We start from the raw sequence: 18,496 nt of genomic DNA, 5'->3' as shown, positions 1-18,496 counted from the left end.
AACACTGGCACGATTGCGCTCAAATACACACAAACTCTCGCTCGGCCAGTTGGTACACAGGTTGTCAGTTGTGGGGGATGCGGGCCCCTGGCTCCCCCCCTGGGGGAGGGCTGATCTCGAGAGGGCTGCGGGCTCCGGACTCCTCGCTCGAGTGAGAGCAGCCGCTACTCGACTCCTCGCTCGCGGTGAGAGGGCTGCCGCTCTCCGGCTACTCTCCTCACGGCGCAGCCCCTCGGGTCCGCGGGTCCTGTTTGTGGGGCATAGCTCGGGGCTGGCACGTGGCTGCCTGGAATCAATCCGTCGCTTCTCAGCCACTCAAACGCGACGTCTCCGCTCACACAACCCCGCGCACCACTCACACGAACTAAACGGGGGGTCAGGGGTCAGAGGGCAATGACGTCCTTCGCACACGCGTTGCCGCCGATGCCGGGCAATGGAGATTGTTTAAAGGGCTGCGGGGCGGGGATTTGGAGTCGGTTTTAGAGCGACACACCAATCGCACGCGCAGGACGGGGGGGTCGGGGGTCAGAGGGCAGGGACGTCACTCGTACACGCGTAGCCGATTGGGGGGCTGTATGGGAGGTTATTTAAAGGGCTGTGGGGGCGGATATTCGGGATTGGTGTTAGCCCGCAGTCACGAAAGCTTTAAATCGAAATTTATGTTAAGTGTAATGTGTTGGTGTTAATAAATAGTGTTGCCTCCCAAGAAGTTGTGTGCGCCTATCTCAGCCCATTACATATAAGTGTAGATGTGATTATGTAATTCTTGTGTTCATACAAGTGTAGTGACACAGCGCTGACTGCTGTCCAGCAGCGGCAACTGCAGTGGAAAGTTTGCGCACACGCCGTTGAGCATATATACGGGTGTGCCGGCCGGGCAGAGGAATTGGGGCAAGGGTCATGGAAGACCTCATAGGGAAGCCTCTGGAACCCTCTGGTCGGTTCGAGAAGGGAGGCGTGGATAGGGCAGAGCCAAGCCGCACCGAGTAGAATATAGAATATAATATAAGCAGCGGAGAGCGACAGCTCCGGGCTGCCGGTTCTGGGAGTGGACTCGTCTCGACGTCGCTGTCGTTGCCACCGCATTCGCCCAATCATTGCGTGGCCAGTCGTTGGCCTTCTCGGTCGACGCCGTCGGTGCAACACGGACAGGGTTGTGTCTAGGCCGGGCTCTATGGCAACGTGGTCGAGAGAGTGAGGCCGGAGTTGGTGTGAACAAGATAATAAAGAGACGATGTCTCCTGCAACTACCTCGTCTCCGACAGTGTGTGCGACACACACCACACGTCGGAAGGAGAACACTTCACAAGTATAAATGCTGCCTGTGTCAGTCGAGTCACATTTGCTCTAATTTATTTTGACGGTGACCTAAGACAGGAGAAGCAAAATGCACTTCTTCAGGAAGTGATATTTTTTTCATAATGCAGAGGCTGTGCCTGATACACATCTTTCACGTGTTGTTTGGCAACCATGGTGCCCAGTAAACGCCATATGGCCAGATCTTTGCATTGAATTCCAAGTATTAATTCCTCCATACTTGTGCACAGTTGAGTTTTTATTCCATTCCCTTCATGAACCATGTTTTTGAACTTTACATCATAGTAAGATAGTACATGCCGATGAATAATTAATAGATGCTTGAAAACATCTATCCCCCACCATCTGCCTGTGTTTGGCCTAAAACCCAATCACCCAGAATGCCCAAATTCACCTTACATACTCTAGGAATGTAAGCAGGTTAATGCCTGTATATCCATCACAATCATCACTCCCAAATGTGAAGACATGTCACGAGACTCGCTGACTTTTCTTAAAATACTTGAGAAATACAAATCATAGCTGAATATTTTCAATTCCATGTGTATAAGCCTTTGTCTCAGATTTATTGTAAAATAAATATACATGTACAATATAAACATTCAAATATCAGAAAATATTTAATGTATGTTGCATTTCTTTCACACTGTACATAACCAACCATGCTAAACAAGACATGATAAAAACAATCCAAGTCATGGGTTGCATACAATATGCAACTTTGGTTTATTGATTACAAATTACATAAAAGGTTCTGAAATTTTACAATACAGGTATAGTGCAATCTAAATAAGCAAATGTACTTTTACAGTGATTTCCCAAATGTTTATAACTACACAAATACTAGCATGTATGTTCCCAATAAAGTAGTCTCCTTCCAAAATGGCTAAAACCAAAATTAGTTTAGTTGTGCTCACAATATTGGTCACATATCCGTTCTATTTCAAGTGACATTTGAGTCTGTATGGATTTGCTGTGCAAAATACTGCTGCAACCATTCAATAACTCCAACCCTGAACGAACTTTATCACATTTTTCCAATACTTTGTTGTGGCACTTCCATTAACAGGGCAATTACTGTGCCCCATGGGCCCCACAAGTTCACAAGTAATTGCGATTCACACCACAGCACCTGAAGTACCATTGATGTTTAACAACCATGAATTAGCAGGACCAAGCGAACGTATCCTTCTGAGTAGAAACCTCGACCACCGCCATAAAATGCTTTCGGGCTTTCTACATCACGGGTAGTCAGCCATCCTTGTTCTCCTTGATGGTGTCAACCAGCTCTTTCAGACGCGACAGGTGGTACACGGCCCTGAGAAGAGACACGATTGAGAGAAAATTACTTGGTTGACTTATTATCAAGGTGGAAGCCAGAAAAATCTCACCAAGTCTCAGGAGGGTTTGGCAGTGATATTTTGCAAATTTCATCAGCGAGTGGTATGTGAGAGGAAAACGGAGAACCCGGTGAAAACAGAGGGAGTAAAATGCAAAACTCCAGATATAGATTCAAGATTCCATTGCCGTATTACTAACTCCTGGTTACCTAGCAGCCAAAATCTATAATATATGCTATTTCAAAACAGTCTCCCATCCAAGTAATAACCAGGCTTACCTGCTTAGCTTATAACATTCAAAATCTGACATCATACTTAGAGGCGGTGCAGCCTCTATGCTGTGCGTGAGTGTGGATATAAAGATAAATTCACAATGGCGTGGAGGGGTTTTCCCAGGGACGATCAGCCCCTAGAAAGACGTCCGTGTTGAAGCTGCCCGGGGAGGGGGCCTCCAAGCCGGGGGAGTCCAACTCCATGTGCGCCCTGCTCAGCAGCTCCTCCAATGAGGCTGTGCATCAAGAATCACGCATCGCACGTCACAACCACATGGGTGGCCGCTCAGCCGTCTCTGTGAGAAAAGACTGAATATGTACCTGAAAACATATGAAATGTCATCTGCTATATACAGACTATATATATACACACACCTAGGGATCTATTGTCCTCTGACACGGGCTCCTCGTTGGCTACATTCGTAAGGCCGGAGATATCCAAAACTTTGAGCCACTCTGGGTACTTTGGTCTGCTTTGCGGGCTCTGAGCGGCACCTGCTCTCTTTGTGCTGGTATCCGTCTCGTGGCTGCTGGTCTGGGAGTCCACATCGCAGTCACGCAGCCAGGCCGGGTACCTGAGCTCAGGAATGCTCGTGATCCCTGACACATCCAGCTTATCCTTTTGGCTTGTCAACCACCTGAGATAGGTACTTGTCGCACAGCCGCCGTTCGGCAAGTGCTCACGCCTAGTTGCTTCACTGCTCCATAAGTACAACAAAACATTCGTCTGGTTAGAAAAGAAATAATTTTCGGGCTTTGCCGACAAATTTAATGGCATCACGGCCTTGTTGCTTCTCGCTGTTGAGCTCAACCGTTTAGTTGGCTTATTGCCCCTCACCAATGATGCGCCGAGGCTGTGCGCGGTGACCCCGAGAGATGACCGCTTGCCTCTGTGCGACACTGCGAGGTCTCGGTGGGCGCCAGGCGAGCGGAGCAAGGACTTGGAGGAACCGTCAACTGGCGCCGCTAGGAGCTGATCCGTGGTTAGACTGACCGTCGGGCTATGAGCCACGACCGCTGCAGCGCAGCAGTGAGGCTGCACGTGCCCGAGATGAGGTCCTCCACAAGCAGCATGCCACCTGCAATGTAAGACCCACAGACATTTTACTGGTACACAATGAATTTGCTCTCCCCTAGATTCCTTGACCCCTGAACGGCAATCCTGCAATGTTGCCTTACTTTGCACCATCAGTAACTAATGATGTTATCCGTTTGTGGAGTTTGTGAGAATATGGGATAAATCAGTGCATGAGCTGTTATTGTTTAAACTTCAGATGTGTCCAGTCTAGGATCTGCAAATTTTGACACAAAGGTTGGAGGATCACTTAGATTTCACAAACTTTACAAACTCGATAATCAGTGAAGTTGCTGGAAGATGACAGGAGAAAGAAATGCATGCACCAACCTATCTGTTCAGACCTATGCTATCCTCTCATATGCGTGTGCTTACTGTGGATAGTTTTCTCTGACATAAAATGAACTCATTAATGGAATTTGCCAAGCATCCCAGTGTGGGACTCTCACGAAAATGTATCTTTAGACCTTATTAAGGGTTTTTTTTCTAGGGGAATTACATTACATTCATGATAGCATAGCATAATTGACAAGCACCCAGTACAAGCAAAAAAAATGGGGTTCTCCTCTCCAATTATCCCCCCTCCAGTCAACTAGCTTCGATACCTTGTGAGACCTCCTTTGCCAGTAACAAGATATAGTAATAGGTTTTTACCCTTTTATCTGGCACAAAAACTGACACCTTTATACAAGGGATCATGTTTGCGATAACCACAACGCAAGTAGTCAAAATGCAAACAAGAAGACGCTAAGAATAAGAAGACGCCTTTTGGCGTCTTCTGGTCCAACACCAGTGGAGACTGGGATCTCAGAAAAGCCGTCTCGGGTGTGGACCAATCAAATTCAAGGACAGTGCATATTATCAGTTGTCTTTTTTGTTTGCATTTTGACTACTTGTGTTGTGGTTATTGCAAACATGATCCCTTGTATAAAGGTGTCAGTGTTTGTGCCAGATAAAAGGGTAAAAACCTATTACTATAGCTTCGATACCATTGCACCGCCTGCACACTCGATAGCCACTCGAGCGCAAGCACCACGGAGCGATTCCTCGCGTGGCGAGAGGCGCAACCCACCCTCATCCACACTGTGCATCCTCCTCTCCTCCACGCGTCTCCGCTCCGCTATGCTGCGCGGCGCTGTGCTCTGCACGTATCCTGGATGGCGGTGACGCACAGATTCCGCTCTGCTCAAAGTCCTCGATGTAGGCGTCCAGCGCACCGCTCGCCTACGAGCAGCACTGCTCTCCGCACACCACAGGGCTGTGCTAGCCCCCGCTTCCGGTCCGGAGCAGCGAGCTGCCCTGGCTGCCGCGAGGGCTTGTGTCCGTCACCGTGCTGTCGCCCGAAGGGCTGTTTGTCTCACCACCGTTGCAGTTCATTTTGTACGATTTGGGATGCCCGAACCGGATGGGGCCAGGGAGAGGAATCGCTGTGGCTACCAGGTCACCACTGGTCCTGGTATGGGGGGCACCATGAGGAGCTGCTGTGTGCGGAAAGTGGGTCCGACGTCACAACGCATGGGCCAGTGTCGACCACTTCGCGTTAGCAGCTTCAGCGTTAGGTCTCTTAAGCTACTGTGGCTGTTGTCCTTTTTTCAACAAAAATTCCAGCCTTTCCCATGCTTTCCTTCATCACACCTGCAAGCTCTATGTACAATTGAAGTGTCATAAATGCTCTACCTGCCTACTACTACATTATGAATGATATACATTTAAGAATTAGCTGGAGACAACTCCATGTTTAAAACACACTGTATTCAAAAGAGAAGGCTTAACATTTAACATTGGTTAACGTTTGGCATGTACACCTGCATATCAACAAATTACAGTACTACTAATAAAATGAATGCTACATATTAATAGTGGTATTACAGTAGTATGACTACTTATATTTATATATTATCGCACCTCCGAAGAGCACGGTGGGCTTGGTACGGTGCGAAAGAGATTCAACACACATACAGAATACAATACTTTCCGAGCACATTATGCATACCGAACCTCCAAGTTCCTTACCCTACCCTGAATAACAACGTGTGCAGAGTACAGCTCCTTTTTCAATCCATTGCTGGCTGACAGCTGTCCCATGCTATGCAGCTCCCAGGGGGAGGGGTTATTTACCGTACTTCACCACGCTGGTAAGTGTGAATTTGGTGATGGCAGGGGGCTATAGAAGTGCATTACAACAATGTACTGAACATTGCTGCACAATGTCAGGGGGCTATAGAAGTGCATTACAACCACGTACTGAATACTGCTGAACTGGTGGCAGGGGGCTATAGAAGTGCATTACAACCACGTACTGAATATTGCTGCACTGGTGGCAGGGGGCTATAGAAGTACATTACAACCACGTACTGAATATTGCTGAACTGGTGGCAGGGAGCTATAGAAGTGCATTACAACCACGTACTGAATATTGCTGCACTGGTGGCAGGGGGCTATAGAAGTACATTACAACCATGTACTGAATATTGCTGCACTGATGGCAGGGGGCTATAGAAGTGCATTACAACCACGTATTGAATATTGCTGCACTGGTGGCAGGGGGCTATAGAAGTACATTACAACCATGTACTGAATATTGCTGTACTGATGGCAGGGGGCTATAGAAGTGCATTACAACCATGCACTGAATATTGCTGCACTGATGGCAGGGGGCTATAGAAGTGCATTACAACCACGTACTGAATATTGCTGCACTGGTGGCAGGGGGCTATAGAAGTACATTACAACCATGTACTGAATATTGCTGCACTGGTGGCAGGGGGCTATAGAAGTACATTACAACCACGTACTGAATATGGCTGCACTGGTGGCAGGGGGCTATAGAAGTGGATTACAACAATGTACTGAATATTGCTGCACTGGTGGCAGGGGGCTATAGAAGTGCATTACAACCACATACTGAATATTTCTGCACTGATGGCAGGGGGCTATAGAAGTACATTACAACCACGTACTGAATATTGCTGCACTGGTGGCAGGGGGCTATAGAAGTGCATTACAACCACGTACTGAATATTGCTGCACCGGTGGCAGGGGGCTATAGAAGTTCATTACAACCACGTACTGAATATTGCTGCACTGGTGGCAGGGGGCTATAGAAGTACATTACAACCACGTACTGAATATTGCTGCACTTGTGGCAGGGGGCTATAGAAGTGCATTACAACCATGTACTGAATATTGCTGCACTGGTGGCAGGGGGCTATAGAAGTACATTACAACCATGTACTGAATATTGCTGCACCGGTGGCAGGGGGCTATAGAAGTGCATTACAACCACGTACTGAATATTGCTGCACTGGTGGCAGGGGGCTATAGAAGTGCATTACAACCATGTACTGAATATTGCTGCACTTGTGGCAGGGGGCTATAGAAGTACATTACAACCACGTACTGAATATTGCTGCACTGATGGCAGGGGGCTATAGAAGTGCATTACAACCACGTACTGAATATTGCTGCACCGGTGGCAGGGGGCTATAGAAGTGCATTACAACCATGTACTGAATATTGCTGCACTTGTGGCAGGGGGCTATAGAAGTACATTACAACCACGTACTGAATATTGCTGCACTGATGGCAGGGGGCTATAGAAGTGCATTACAACCACGTACTGAATACTGCTGCACTGGTGGCAGGGGGCTATAGAAGTACATTACAACCACGTACTGAATATTGCTGCACTGGTGGCAGGGGGCTATAGAAGTACATTACAACCACGTGCTGAATATTGCTGTACTGATGGCAGGGGGCTATAGAAGTACATTACAACCACGTACTGAATATTGCTGCACTGGTGGCAGGGGGCTATAGAAGTACATTACAACCACGTACTGAATATTGCTGCACTGGTGGCAGGGGGCTATAGAAGTGCATTACAACCACGTACTGGATATTGCTGCACTGATGCCCGCCACGTGAGAGCCACACAGCAGGACAATTCTATACTGTACAATATTGAAATGATTCACCTACAAATACTAAACATTATTGTCTTAACAATCAATACTACTTTTAACATAAACAATAACTAATAAATGCACACGTAGTAATCGCCGTGCTAACCCTTAGCGTGCAATGTGAGCAGAACTTGTGTTGTAAGTCGTACCCAGTCCATTACCGCGCCACACACTCCCATTAACAAACCAACGACATTTACTGAATGTCCTCCTCCTTTACACGGCACAACCAGACAACACTTTGCACACCGAAGTGTCCAAGTCGCGTGCTGAGTGAAGCAAACCCCATTCAATTCTAGATTTAAAGCTTTCGTGGCTGCTAGGATCCATACTCTTTGGTTCTATTGGGTAAAGTCACGTAGGTGAAAATTGTTATTTTATTTTCACCTACGTGACTTTACCCAATAGAACCAAAGAGTATAAACCCCATTCACTCTGCGCTCAGCGTTCAACAAAGTTGAACCTGGCTCGCCCTCACGCCTGCCCATCTCTCTCCGTCTCTCACCGGAGATTATTCCATTGATCGTCTTCGCCTTGCCGTCCAGAGATCCGTGTGGATTATCCGTGAGGGTAGTTAAAGGTCGCGGTTATTCGGGGGAAGTTTTTTTTTATTAATTTTCCCGCCACAACCACCGCGTCGCCAACGGCCGCTGAAGGCGATGTCCGAGACATGCCGCCCGCGCATGCGCACTGAGGGTTGAGAGAAACCTGCGGGGAGGGGCAGCGGGGGGCGGGGAAGCCGCCGCTGTTGGCCACACCCACATTCAGGCCACGCCCATATTTAACTGACGTCACGGTGACATCATTCTGGGTCGGACTTTATCGTGGGCTGCCTGTGCACGCGAGGAGCTCCTGACTTCTGACTCTGAATTCGAGAAAAAATCAAAGATTCACGATGTCTACCTTCGTCGAGATAGGTAAAGTTTAACGTTAGTGTTAGGGAGGTGTGTTTGTGTTATATGTTGAGCCTGTAGACAAAACTGCTGGGGATGTGCCAGATGTCTCCATCTAACGTTAAGGAGGTTGGAGTCTGGATAGCGCATACCAGGTGTTACAGGCTACATGATGGGAAGCAGAAGGCATTCTAGTAAAATAGGTTTTTGTTTGTACGTTAATGCTCCTCCTTTTCCTTTACCAACCCATACTCACCGGCATGGTGAAGTATGTGCAAATAACCAACACGATTCGTGCAATCGTCAAGAGGCTCTCCAGCAGGGGATTGGCAAAAGGTCGTACAGGAGCAGTTTTGTGAAAAATAATTGATTCTTTCATAATGTACATCTATGATTTATTATTATTGTTCATGTGGGTAACCTCGGCAAGGGGGGAAGCAAGGTCGGGAAGAGCGGGGGATGGGGCCGCTTTTGACCACGCCCATATTTAGGTGACGTCACGTCCTTTTCCTGTGACGTCACTATAGCGGGGAGTTATCCTTGGCTGGCTGTGCATGAGGAGCCCCCGAGTTCTAACTCACAAGATCTGAGATTAGACCAAAGATTCATGATGTCCACATTTGTTGAGATAGGTAAAGTGTAATGTTCGTGCTATGACGGGGCTTTGGGCCACTTTTAAATATTGAGATCTCGTCAGTGTTTTAATCGGACGCTCAGCAGGGTTTGAGCCAGGATAGTGCATAACAGGTCTAAAAGTGTAGTGTCGGGCTACATGGTGGGCAGCAAAGGGCAGTCCATCAAAATTGGTTGTACTATACATACTATACGTCTTCACCAACCCACATTAACCAGAGTGGTGAAATGTGGATTTGAAGCTTTCGTGACTGCAAGGATCCATACTCTTTGGTTCTATTGGGTAAAGTCACGTAGGTAAAAAATAAAACAACAAAAATCACGACGTTTTGGCCACAACACAAGTGGCCTTCTTCAGATGAAGGAACAGAACTGTCGGGGCGACAGCACTTCAATTGAAATGTGGTCAAGTAACCACCATGATCTGTGTGGTCACGGGGAAGCTCTCGCAGAAGCTGACAAGCTTCCATCTTGGCAGTAATTATGTTGCCTCTTTTTTTACTCTCAGCGTCTCTGCAGCGCTTGCAGCGCTCGCACTCCTCGCCCCATTCACCCCCCACTCTCCCCCTCTCTGACTTATTTAACTGCCCTAACCCTGGTTTCTCTCCCACTTCAGTAAAACAGTTTCCTTGCTGTGGTTGTCACACCTGATGATGAGTGCTTATGTTGCATTCGAAACGTCGTGATTTATTTCTATTTCTATTTTTTTTTCCACCTACGTGACTTTACCGAAAGAACCAAAGAGTATAGCTGACAAGCTGTCAGGGCAAAAATGACTTTGCATATTCCAACTAATATTTTTTGCCCTGGTTTGTGTCTGACCATGCTGGGCACGGCTTTGTTAAAGTGTACGATATTCAATGGGGTAAAAGTCCCCTAATGGTAATACAACTTTATACCACAGGTGTACTCACACTGGAGCAGCGTCGACATTTATGAGAAAGCTTTACACATGAGTACCATGTGCGGTTCTTTACCGACATTCCCATCCTTGCACCTGCCTCCCCTGTCCCTAATGCAATGAACCCTCTACCCCCACATTACCTATGCAGAGCTCGTGGAGAGAATGAATGAGGAGGAGGGAGCGGAGGGGCATGAGGCTCAGCCTTCAACGGTGCCACAAGACTTTTCGACGTCATCATTTCAATCTACCCTGGCCCAGGTACGATGCGGCACAACGTGGATTTGCACAGCCTATAAATTAACTTGGCTAATGTCAAAGATGGGAGATTCCTGGTATTTACAGATTTAGTTGTTTGCATTTGCCAACTAATGGGCCCCAAAGTGTAGACATGGCTGCTCCTCATTTATAGATTTCCAGCCTTTGCAGCAGTGCGTTTTGGTGACTATACTGTGCTGATGAGTCCGAATGAGGATTACACCGGTCCACAGTTGCATATCACTGCATAACTGCTGCTGTTAGTCTGTCACATTTGCTCACCTTTATTTTGATGGTGGTTTAAGATACCATTACCACAATGCACTTTAGAAAATACTGATGTTTTTTGTATAATGCACAGGGGCTAGATGCTTTGTGTACATATTTCTCCAGGTCTCTGGTTTCATCCCATAGCTAAATGACACAGTGTAACTGGTATTGGCCAAACGTACCAATGCTGAAAAAATACATGCAAATTATTCAATTGGAATTAAACTAAGCAACTTCGTTCTCGACTGCAAAAAAACAGAACTTGGTAGGACCCTCCTTGAAAATAAAAATGTAAACTCATTGAGGTTTTCCTGGGTAAACTAGTACATCATCATAGCAATAAACAACTTGCATACAAATAGCAGATTAACTTATGTCCTGATACATGTATCATGAGCTTATGAATAAATATACATTTCATGCATAAGCTATTACATCTCTCATATTCGTGTGTGTGCTTGCCTTTGCGTGTAGGACACTGTCTACTTTTGCGATGGAGTCCGTCGGATCGATTTCATCCTCGCGTTCGATGATGAGGTCCATTCTCAGGACGCCATCAACAATCAGGTGAGAACGAGGAACCTACAAATAATGCTCCACCTTCCTGCACCCAGCATTATCACCCCTCCCCACGTGCAACACCACACGCCTCTAAACCTAGGTTTGACGCAGTGGTGCCAGCTCAGCTCTCTGACTGCTGAGTCACCCTGCCACCTCCATACGAGTCTTTAAATCCACAGTATACATCCTTTATCAAACTGTATCGTCAACTGCAGACCACGCTAGTCAATGAACGCTAGACTCCCATCACTCAACTCGCACATCCATACCCTGAACCATACGCCTCACTGCTTTGGCGAACAACAATCAATTATCGTTACGTATCACACTCCATCCACAACTCCTAAATAAATACACCACTTTCATATTGCAAACACCGACACCCAGACATAACTTACAGGATACATGTAATATCCACATTCTAACTGCCAAATGGAAAACTATTACAACAGTGCTGAAGTACCCAGTATGCATTCTCTGCAATATTGATGTTTTTGTTTATTTTGTTGCTATTGTACCCACGCACAATGGATCTATCTCCCTTGTAAAATAGCAAAGCAACTAGCTAAGTGAGACCATCCCTGTAACAAATAAGGTGAACTCAAACAGTTGATTGACAAAGAGCTGTGCAAATTTTTATTTTATTAAGGTCTGCTGAAGTGACACCGACTGAAGCAGTTCAGTGATGCTACTTTGCAGAGCCGTTCTCTGATTGATTCCCATGTGAGGCTCTACTCACTGTAAGAGTTCAAGAAGTTTCCTCACCTCTTGACTTGACTCCCACAGTGACACAACTGAGAACAATGTATAACACAGATGGTCAATTTTGTTTGACAGAAGAAGAGGACCGAATATCAGGCAAGCCTGATGAAGATGGGGCTAGATCTCGAGATTGAACCCAAGGAGGTAAGTTTCCTGCGTGTCTCTCTGCTATAGATGACAGACACTGTATACAAATAAAAAGGTGTTAGACTGTGATTGCTTCATAATATCACTGCTGGCATACATTCCTTGAGTAGGAGCGCTAAAGATCCCCGCTGGAGGGTATATGGCCTACTCTTCTATGCTTGCCAGACGTCTTGAAAGAGATAGCGAATACCCATACTTTACCCCACCATGCACAATCTTAAGATGGATTAATTGTGCCTTACCCATTTATACTGGAGGGTATAACAGTCTCCACCTTAATGTGGCATGCCAGCTATTTATACTGTAGTAATAAGTGTTCGATAACTGCACGTACATTATGCAATTTGCTTTTGGGTTGTGCCACACGTTGATCGGCACGAGGTGCTAACAACACGTGACACAAGCACGAAAATCCACGCGGCCGTGGACACTCTTCCAAATGAGACCATCCGGTTCCCTTGAACTCTCACCTGGTCAAACAAAGTCTAATAAATACAACTAAATGCACTCATCTAGAGTCTGACGATGAACTTCGTGCCATCCACTAGGAGTCGGTGAGCGGACGCACCACCTTTGTGAAAGTACACGCGCCATGGAACCCACTCACCACCTATGCCGAGATTCTACACATCCAGGCAAGATTCTGATGGTCATTGTAATGATGATCATGATGATGCCGATGATTGTGATGATGATTGTGGTGATGATTGTGATTATGATGGTGATAATGAATGTGATGACAATAATGTTTGTGAAGATTCATCATGGTTGTGATGATAATTGCGATGATCATGCATGTGATACAGAGTATGATGGTGAGGGTGATGATTGTGATGATTATAATTTATGACGTTCAACGATAATAATCGTAGCACTGACATTACGAGATATCGAGAGACGTAAATATACAAACGGATTAGAAAAACGTACATTTGGAAAAATATGCATATTAGCAACATATTGACTCTTTTTAGAAAAGTGAATGGGCTCGGGAAGGGCACGTTGCTTGAAGGGATGATGTCTGCTGGCCGAAAATGACATTGGAGTGGCAGCAGAAGGAGAGAACGTGCCCAAGATGATGTATATCATAGAGATGGCGAGATAAGATTGGCTCATGTGCGTGTGCTCATGACTGGGGATATTGGTGGGACAACTTGAAGAGTGGGTGGGATATGCAGCGGAGGCTTTTGGCATATTAATTGTTGCATTATAGGACTTGTTGTATTATAGGACTTGTTGTATTATAGGACTTGTATTATAGGACTTGTATAGAATGTTGTATTATAGGACTTGTTGTATTATAGGACTTGTTGTATTATAGGACTTGTTGTATTATAGGACTTGTTGTATTATAGGACTTGTTGTATTATAGGACTTGTTGTATTATAGGACTTGTATTATTATAGGACTTGTTGTATTATAGGACTTGTTGTATTATAGGACTTGTTGTATTATAGGACTTGTATTATTATAGGACTTGTTGTATTATTGGACTTGTATAGAATGTTGTATTATAGGACTTGTTGTATTATAGGACTTGTTGTATTATAGGACTTGTTGTATTATAGGACTTGTATTATAGGACTTGTTGTATTATAGGACTTGTTGTATTATTGGACTTGTATTATAGGACTTGTTGTATTATAGGACTTGTTGTATTATAGGAATTGTTGTATTATAGGACTTGTATTAAAGGACTTGTTGTATTATAGGACTTGTTGTATTATAGGACTTGTATAGAACGTTGTATTATAGGACTTGTTGTATTATAGGATTTGTTGTATTATAGGACTTGTTGTATTAAAGGACTTGTTGTATTATAGGACTTGTATAGATTGCAACAACTTGGGGAGACCTTCATCCATTCGTGGACTGATTTTGGCTGATGATGATTCCATGTGCTCGAGGCAAAGGGTTTAATACATTTAAAATCAAACAGGTGCCACTCAAGGAGAGCGACCTCCCCCAGGTGTCAGGCTCAGACAGTGGGCCTCTTCACTACCTGGGAAATATTCACCACCTGAAGCCGGGAGCCGTGCCCAAACAACCGGACTATTTCACGGCACCCTACCGGCGTTCGCAGCAGGACATCTATCCTATAAAGGATCATGACGTCCTCATCCCACCGGCCGTACGCAGCCAAATCGTACGTTTGTATCAATAATGCTGTATAAATAATGCCAGAATGAGGTGGTTTTTTTGCAAAAACAAGTTAATTTAATAGGGTTTTGTCGTGTTTTTATAATTTTAATTAAAGTTTTCAGCTCTGTATCGCAACTTGCGATCTCTGAGTGACATGTGGTTAGAAGTGTAAATCATTATGGTTTATTAAGAATGCCTGGATTTATGATTTAGGGGTTGTGGTAATATGTGTCCCTGTAGAGAAAGCTACCAAATTTTTGGGATGCTTAACCAGGAGACATGGTGAGCTAGCAGCCCCACCCTTTGTAAGTCCTGCCCACATTATATAACCACGTCCCCTCAATCACTCTCCCCTGCACAACAAAAGAATGAAAGACTACTGTTGATATGGTTCTTGGTGAGCAGGTATCCTGTCGAGCCAATATTATGGGCATTTGGGGTTTTGATAGTATTGTATTCTGAATAAATTGCCTTTGTGCATGGGAAGCATGCATAAAATGTCTCCTTGAAATCTGGATATTGTACTTGCTGAAATCGGTACATATCTGCTTCAGTTTTTGGAGTGTTCTATGGACCTTTCCGAGTCGGGACTCAATAAGAGTTGTGGGCCCATTATAACTGTGTAGGCTGGTGGTGGTTGGAGAGGGGGAAACATTTCAGAGTGGAGTGAGTCAATAATAGCTTACCCACCCAGCCCTATGTTTCATGCATGTAATGTTTGTCATGTGTGTCATGTGTGCTCACACAGGTCCACTACATGCTGCAAAACCCCATGCCACAAGACAGCACGAACATATTAAATATCAACCAAATGATTGAAAATGGCTGCTATACTGCAGCCTATCCACTGCATGACGTAAGTTGTTGGGGGGGTAGGGGGTGGAGGGCACACTGACACCTTACGGGAGGCCTATGTACAACACCTGAATTGCACACCTGTTTAGGATGCTATTGCATAGTCTAAAGCTTACCACATACTTAACATTAGTGTCCCACAGAGATGCGCCGCATAGGTGTCCAGGTTCCCCAGCTCACTAAACACACCTCTGATTTGCATGGTTGGCTACATACGGTGCAAAAGAAGTTCAATATCCATGCATTGGAAAGGACTCCACGAGCACTCTAGAGAGCCATTCTCAAGGGTATTTGGCCGACTATTTCACGTGGGACAGAAGTCTTTGGAAGAATTAGAAGTACCCACACTTCATCCCACAACACGTGAACAACCAATAGATTAACTGTGGGTGCACCCATTTACACTGCTTGCTGGGAAGAAGCAGCGTGATTAAGAAACGTGGTCATTGTTTTAACTGTCGTTCCCATGTCCAGTGCAGTGTGCAAGTGTGCAACACCATTACACCACAGCAGCGCCATGGCAGAGTTTTGGGGGGGTGGAGCTGGTAATTTGTGAATGTCCATGCAGTGTTTGTGACTAACAATTGCTTTCCCCATGTCAGAGTGAGTCTGTTCATCCCACCAAAAACCCGAACACGCTGGGCGACCGCAACACGCTGCGACGGGAGTGGGCGAGAGCCGGGCGCTCTTTCAAGGAGCAGCCTCTTGACCTTGTGCGGTAAGTTCATGCCCTATCCACTGCTGGATGAAGACTTCCCCAAGCCTTCGCCATCTCTCCCAGTCTCCTGATGCAACGATCCATGTGGCTCCTGCACACATGCTGATTTCATTACTTAAATCTCTGTGGTGCACATCCTCTCAGACGCATTCCTTCTCTTGACTGCCACATCATTCTTAGTCTCGACCACAGGCCATCGTACCTCTTAGGGACGTGCTCTGTCCAGAAAGGTCCTAAGGCTGGACTTGAATGCTAGCTGGGAGTTGATAGCACAGATGGCTGGGGAAATTGAGTTCCAGAATAGCATTTGCCCATGCCTTCCCTGCTCTTCACATTTCCCTCCAGCCCATGGTCCTTGCTTACATATTCGATAGCTACACCACTGGTGCCATGTGCGGTTGGTGATGTTTGCGCTGTGTGTGCGAGTGATGTTGTCGGCACAGGTCATACTTCGGGGAGCAAGTGGGGCTCTATTTTGCATGGCTCGGCTTCTACACAAAGATGCTGATCTTCGCTGCAATCGTCGGCCTGATCTCCTTTTTCTTTGGAGTATTCAGCAAGGACCGTGACATCACTAGGTACTGGCCCGACACATGCATACAGACAAATGCATACAAACACACACACACATACACTCATGTGTCAGATGTAGAACTCACACAGATCTCCTGTATAGCAATACAGACTGAACAATGAGTATCAGCAAGCACCTACTAAGGCTATACACAAGTACATATACACGTAAAGTACATATAGACATACATATACACTTATATACAATCCCATGGGATGCTGCCATGGTGTAATAGTTACATTTCTAGAATTGCAGTTTATAGATTTCCAGTGCGATCGCCTGGCATGGCAGCTGAAATAATGGCTAGGTTTCTTCAATTATCCCACATATGCTCAGCAGTATAAACGGAGACACCGCAGTTAGATGATTGGCAGTTCAGATGTGATGGGGTAAAATGTGGGTACTCCCACCGTGTCCAAGACGTCTGGCCATCATGGACGAGTAGGCCAAATATCATCTCGATGGGCAATCTAGAGCATTCTTTAGTGGAGGACCTTCCACCAGCAGTGGCATGAGCAAGCAATTTCAGGGCCACATCTTTAACATTTCACTATTAAAGTACATATGCACATATATACAATCTCATACAGTTTATATACATATACAGTACAAATATAGTACATTCAATATATTGTATATGTATATATGTTCCAAATGTCTCTGTTTCTAAAAGTAAATCCAAAAAATCAAGCCTAGCTACAATATTTCGGACAATCCAGGGAAAATTAAACATTGTTTTGGATTGCTCAGAAAACATGACATCGCCCATTGTGACGTCACTCACGACGACACGTATCACGTGGCATCGGGTTTCGTCACTCTTGTTCACATGAATATATTGTACATTCTTACGAATTGTAAATAATCCGAAAATCAAAAGCAAAACATATTCAAATCCAAAATGTTTAAATGTGAAACGTATCCTTATAATACGACTTACACACATAGACTCTGTGGAGCTGCATGACGGACAGCGGGGAGCAAGTGCAGGAAATACATTGCTGTACTCTGTGTCTGGAGTCTTCGCTTCCCATATTCAACCCGTACTGACCAGTGTGGGATGACTAGAATTAAATAGCCCTCATGACCCACGAGGTGTGGGGAGGCCCTCAGCCAGAAGTGGATTGATAAAAGGGCTGTAAACACCCCTGGAAATCAATACATAGAGATGTTACACCACTGATATCAACGAAAATTATAATTAAACATCAGGAAATACATTTTACTTTGGAAAATGCTCGACGTTGGAACCCATAATTTAGTCTGACTTTGTTTAAAGGGAGGGTATGACACATTCAAAGGTGGCATGACCTTTAGACAAATTATATTTCTCATCCAAGTGTATTATGCCCATTAGTGTGTTTATGTTCGTGCGTGTCTATGTGTGCAGTGGAGAAATATGCAACAACACCATCGGAGGATCCCTGGTCATGTGTCCCCAGTGTGACCAAAAATGCACCTTTTGGAGGCTAAATGATACCTGCGAGACTGCGAAGGTATCACACAAATACACCATCGATGTTCCCTCTAAATAAGGATACTTATTGGTTATTGGTGATGTGCATCATTATCACAAAGCCAACTCACGTTGCTGAGATTGTATCATTAACATTAACCATGATCACTAGATTGCAGCACATCATGCTAAACACTATGCTGCCATTCGTGTGGGTGTTAAAAAAATATTATACTAATAATACACGTGTGATCATTCTGAGGGTAGTTAGTTATAGTTTTAGCAAATAGGGTATTTTAATGGACTAAGTCGATGGTTAGACAAATACATGAAAATGAATGCATCGTCACATCCCAG

The 18,496-nt window shown here is 45.3% G+C and overlaps 1 long non-coding RNA gene across 2 annotated transcripts; it reads right to left on the bottom strand.

Moving 5' to 3' along the window:
* Positions 1 to 1,918: 1,918 nt before the first annotated feature.
* Positions 1,919 to 8,788, bottom strand: LOC142924821 (uncharacterized). 2 transcript variants are annotated; one of them, XR_012941900.1, is made up of 5 exons: positions 8,475 to 8,788; positions 5,077 to 5,240; positions 3,768 to 4,008; positions 3,030 to 3,165; positions 1,919 to 2,635 (listed from the first exon to the last, which is right to left on the bottom strand). It is a non-coding gene; the product is annotated as an uncharacterized LOC142924821 (long non-coding RNA). The 2 variants fall into 2 exon arrangements; XR_012941899.1 differs by lacking the exon at positions 5,077 to 5,240 and having other exon boundaries at positions 8,475 to 8,755.
* Positions 8,789 to 18,496: the final 9,708 nt, after the last annotated feature.

Source organism: Petromyzon marinus, chromosome 17 (genome assembly GCF_048934315.1).
Source record: "Petromyzon marinus isolate PM22_M1 ecotype Great Lakes invasive population chromosome 17, UKy_Petmar_22M1.pri1.0, whole genome shotgun sequence".
NCBI lineage: Eukaryota > Metazoa > Chordata > Hyperoartia > Petromyzontiformes > Petromyzontidae > Petromyzon > Petromyzon marinus.
This window is presented reverse-complemented; position numbering and strand designations above follow the sequence as displayed.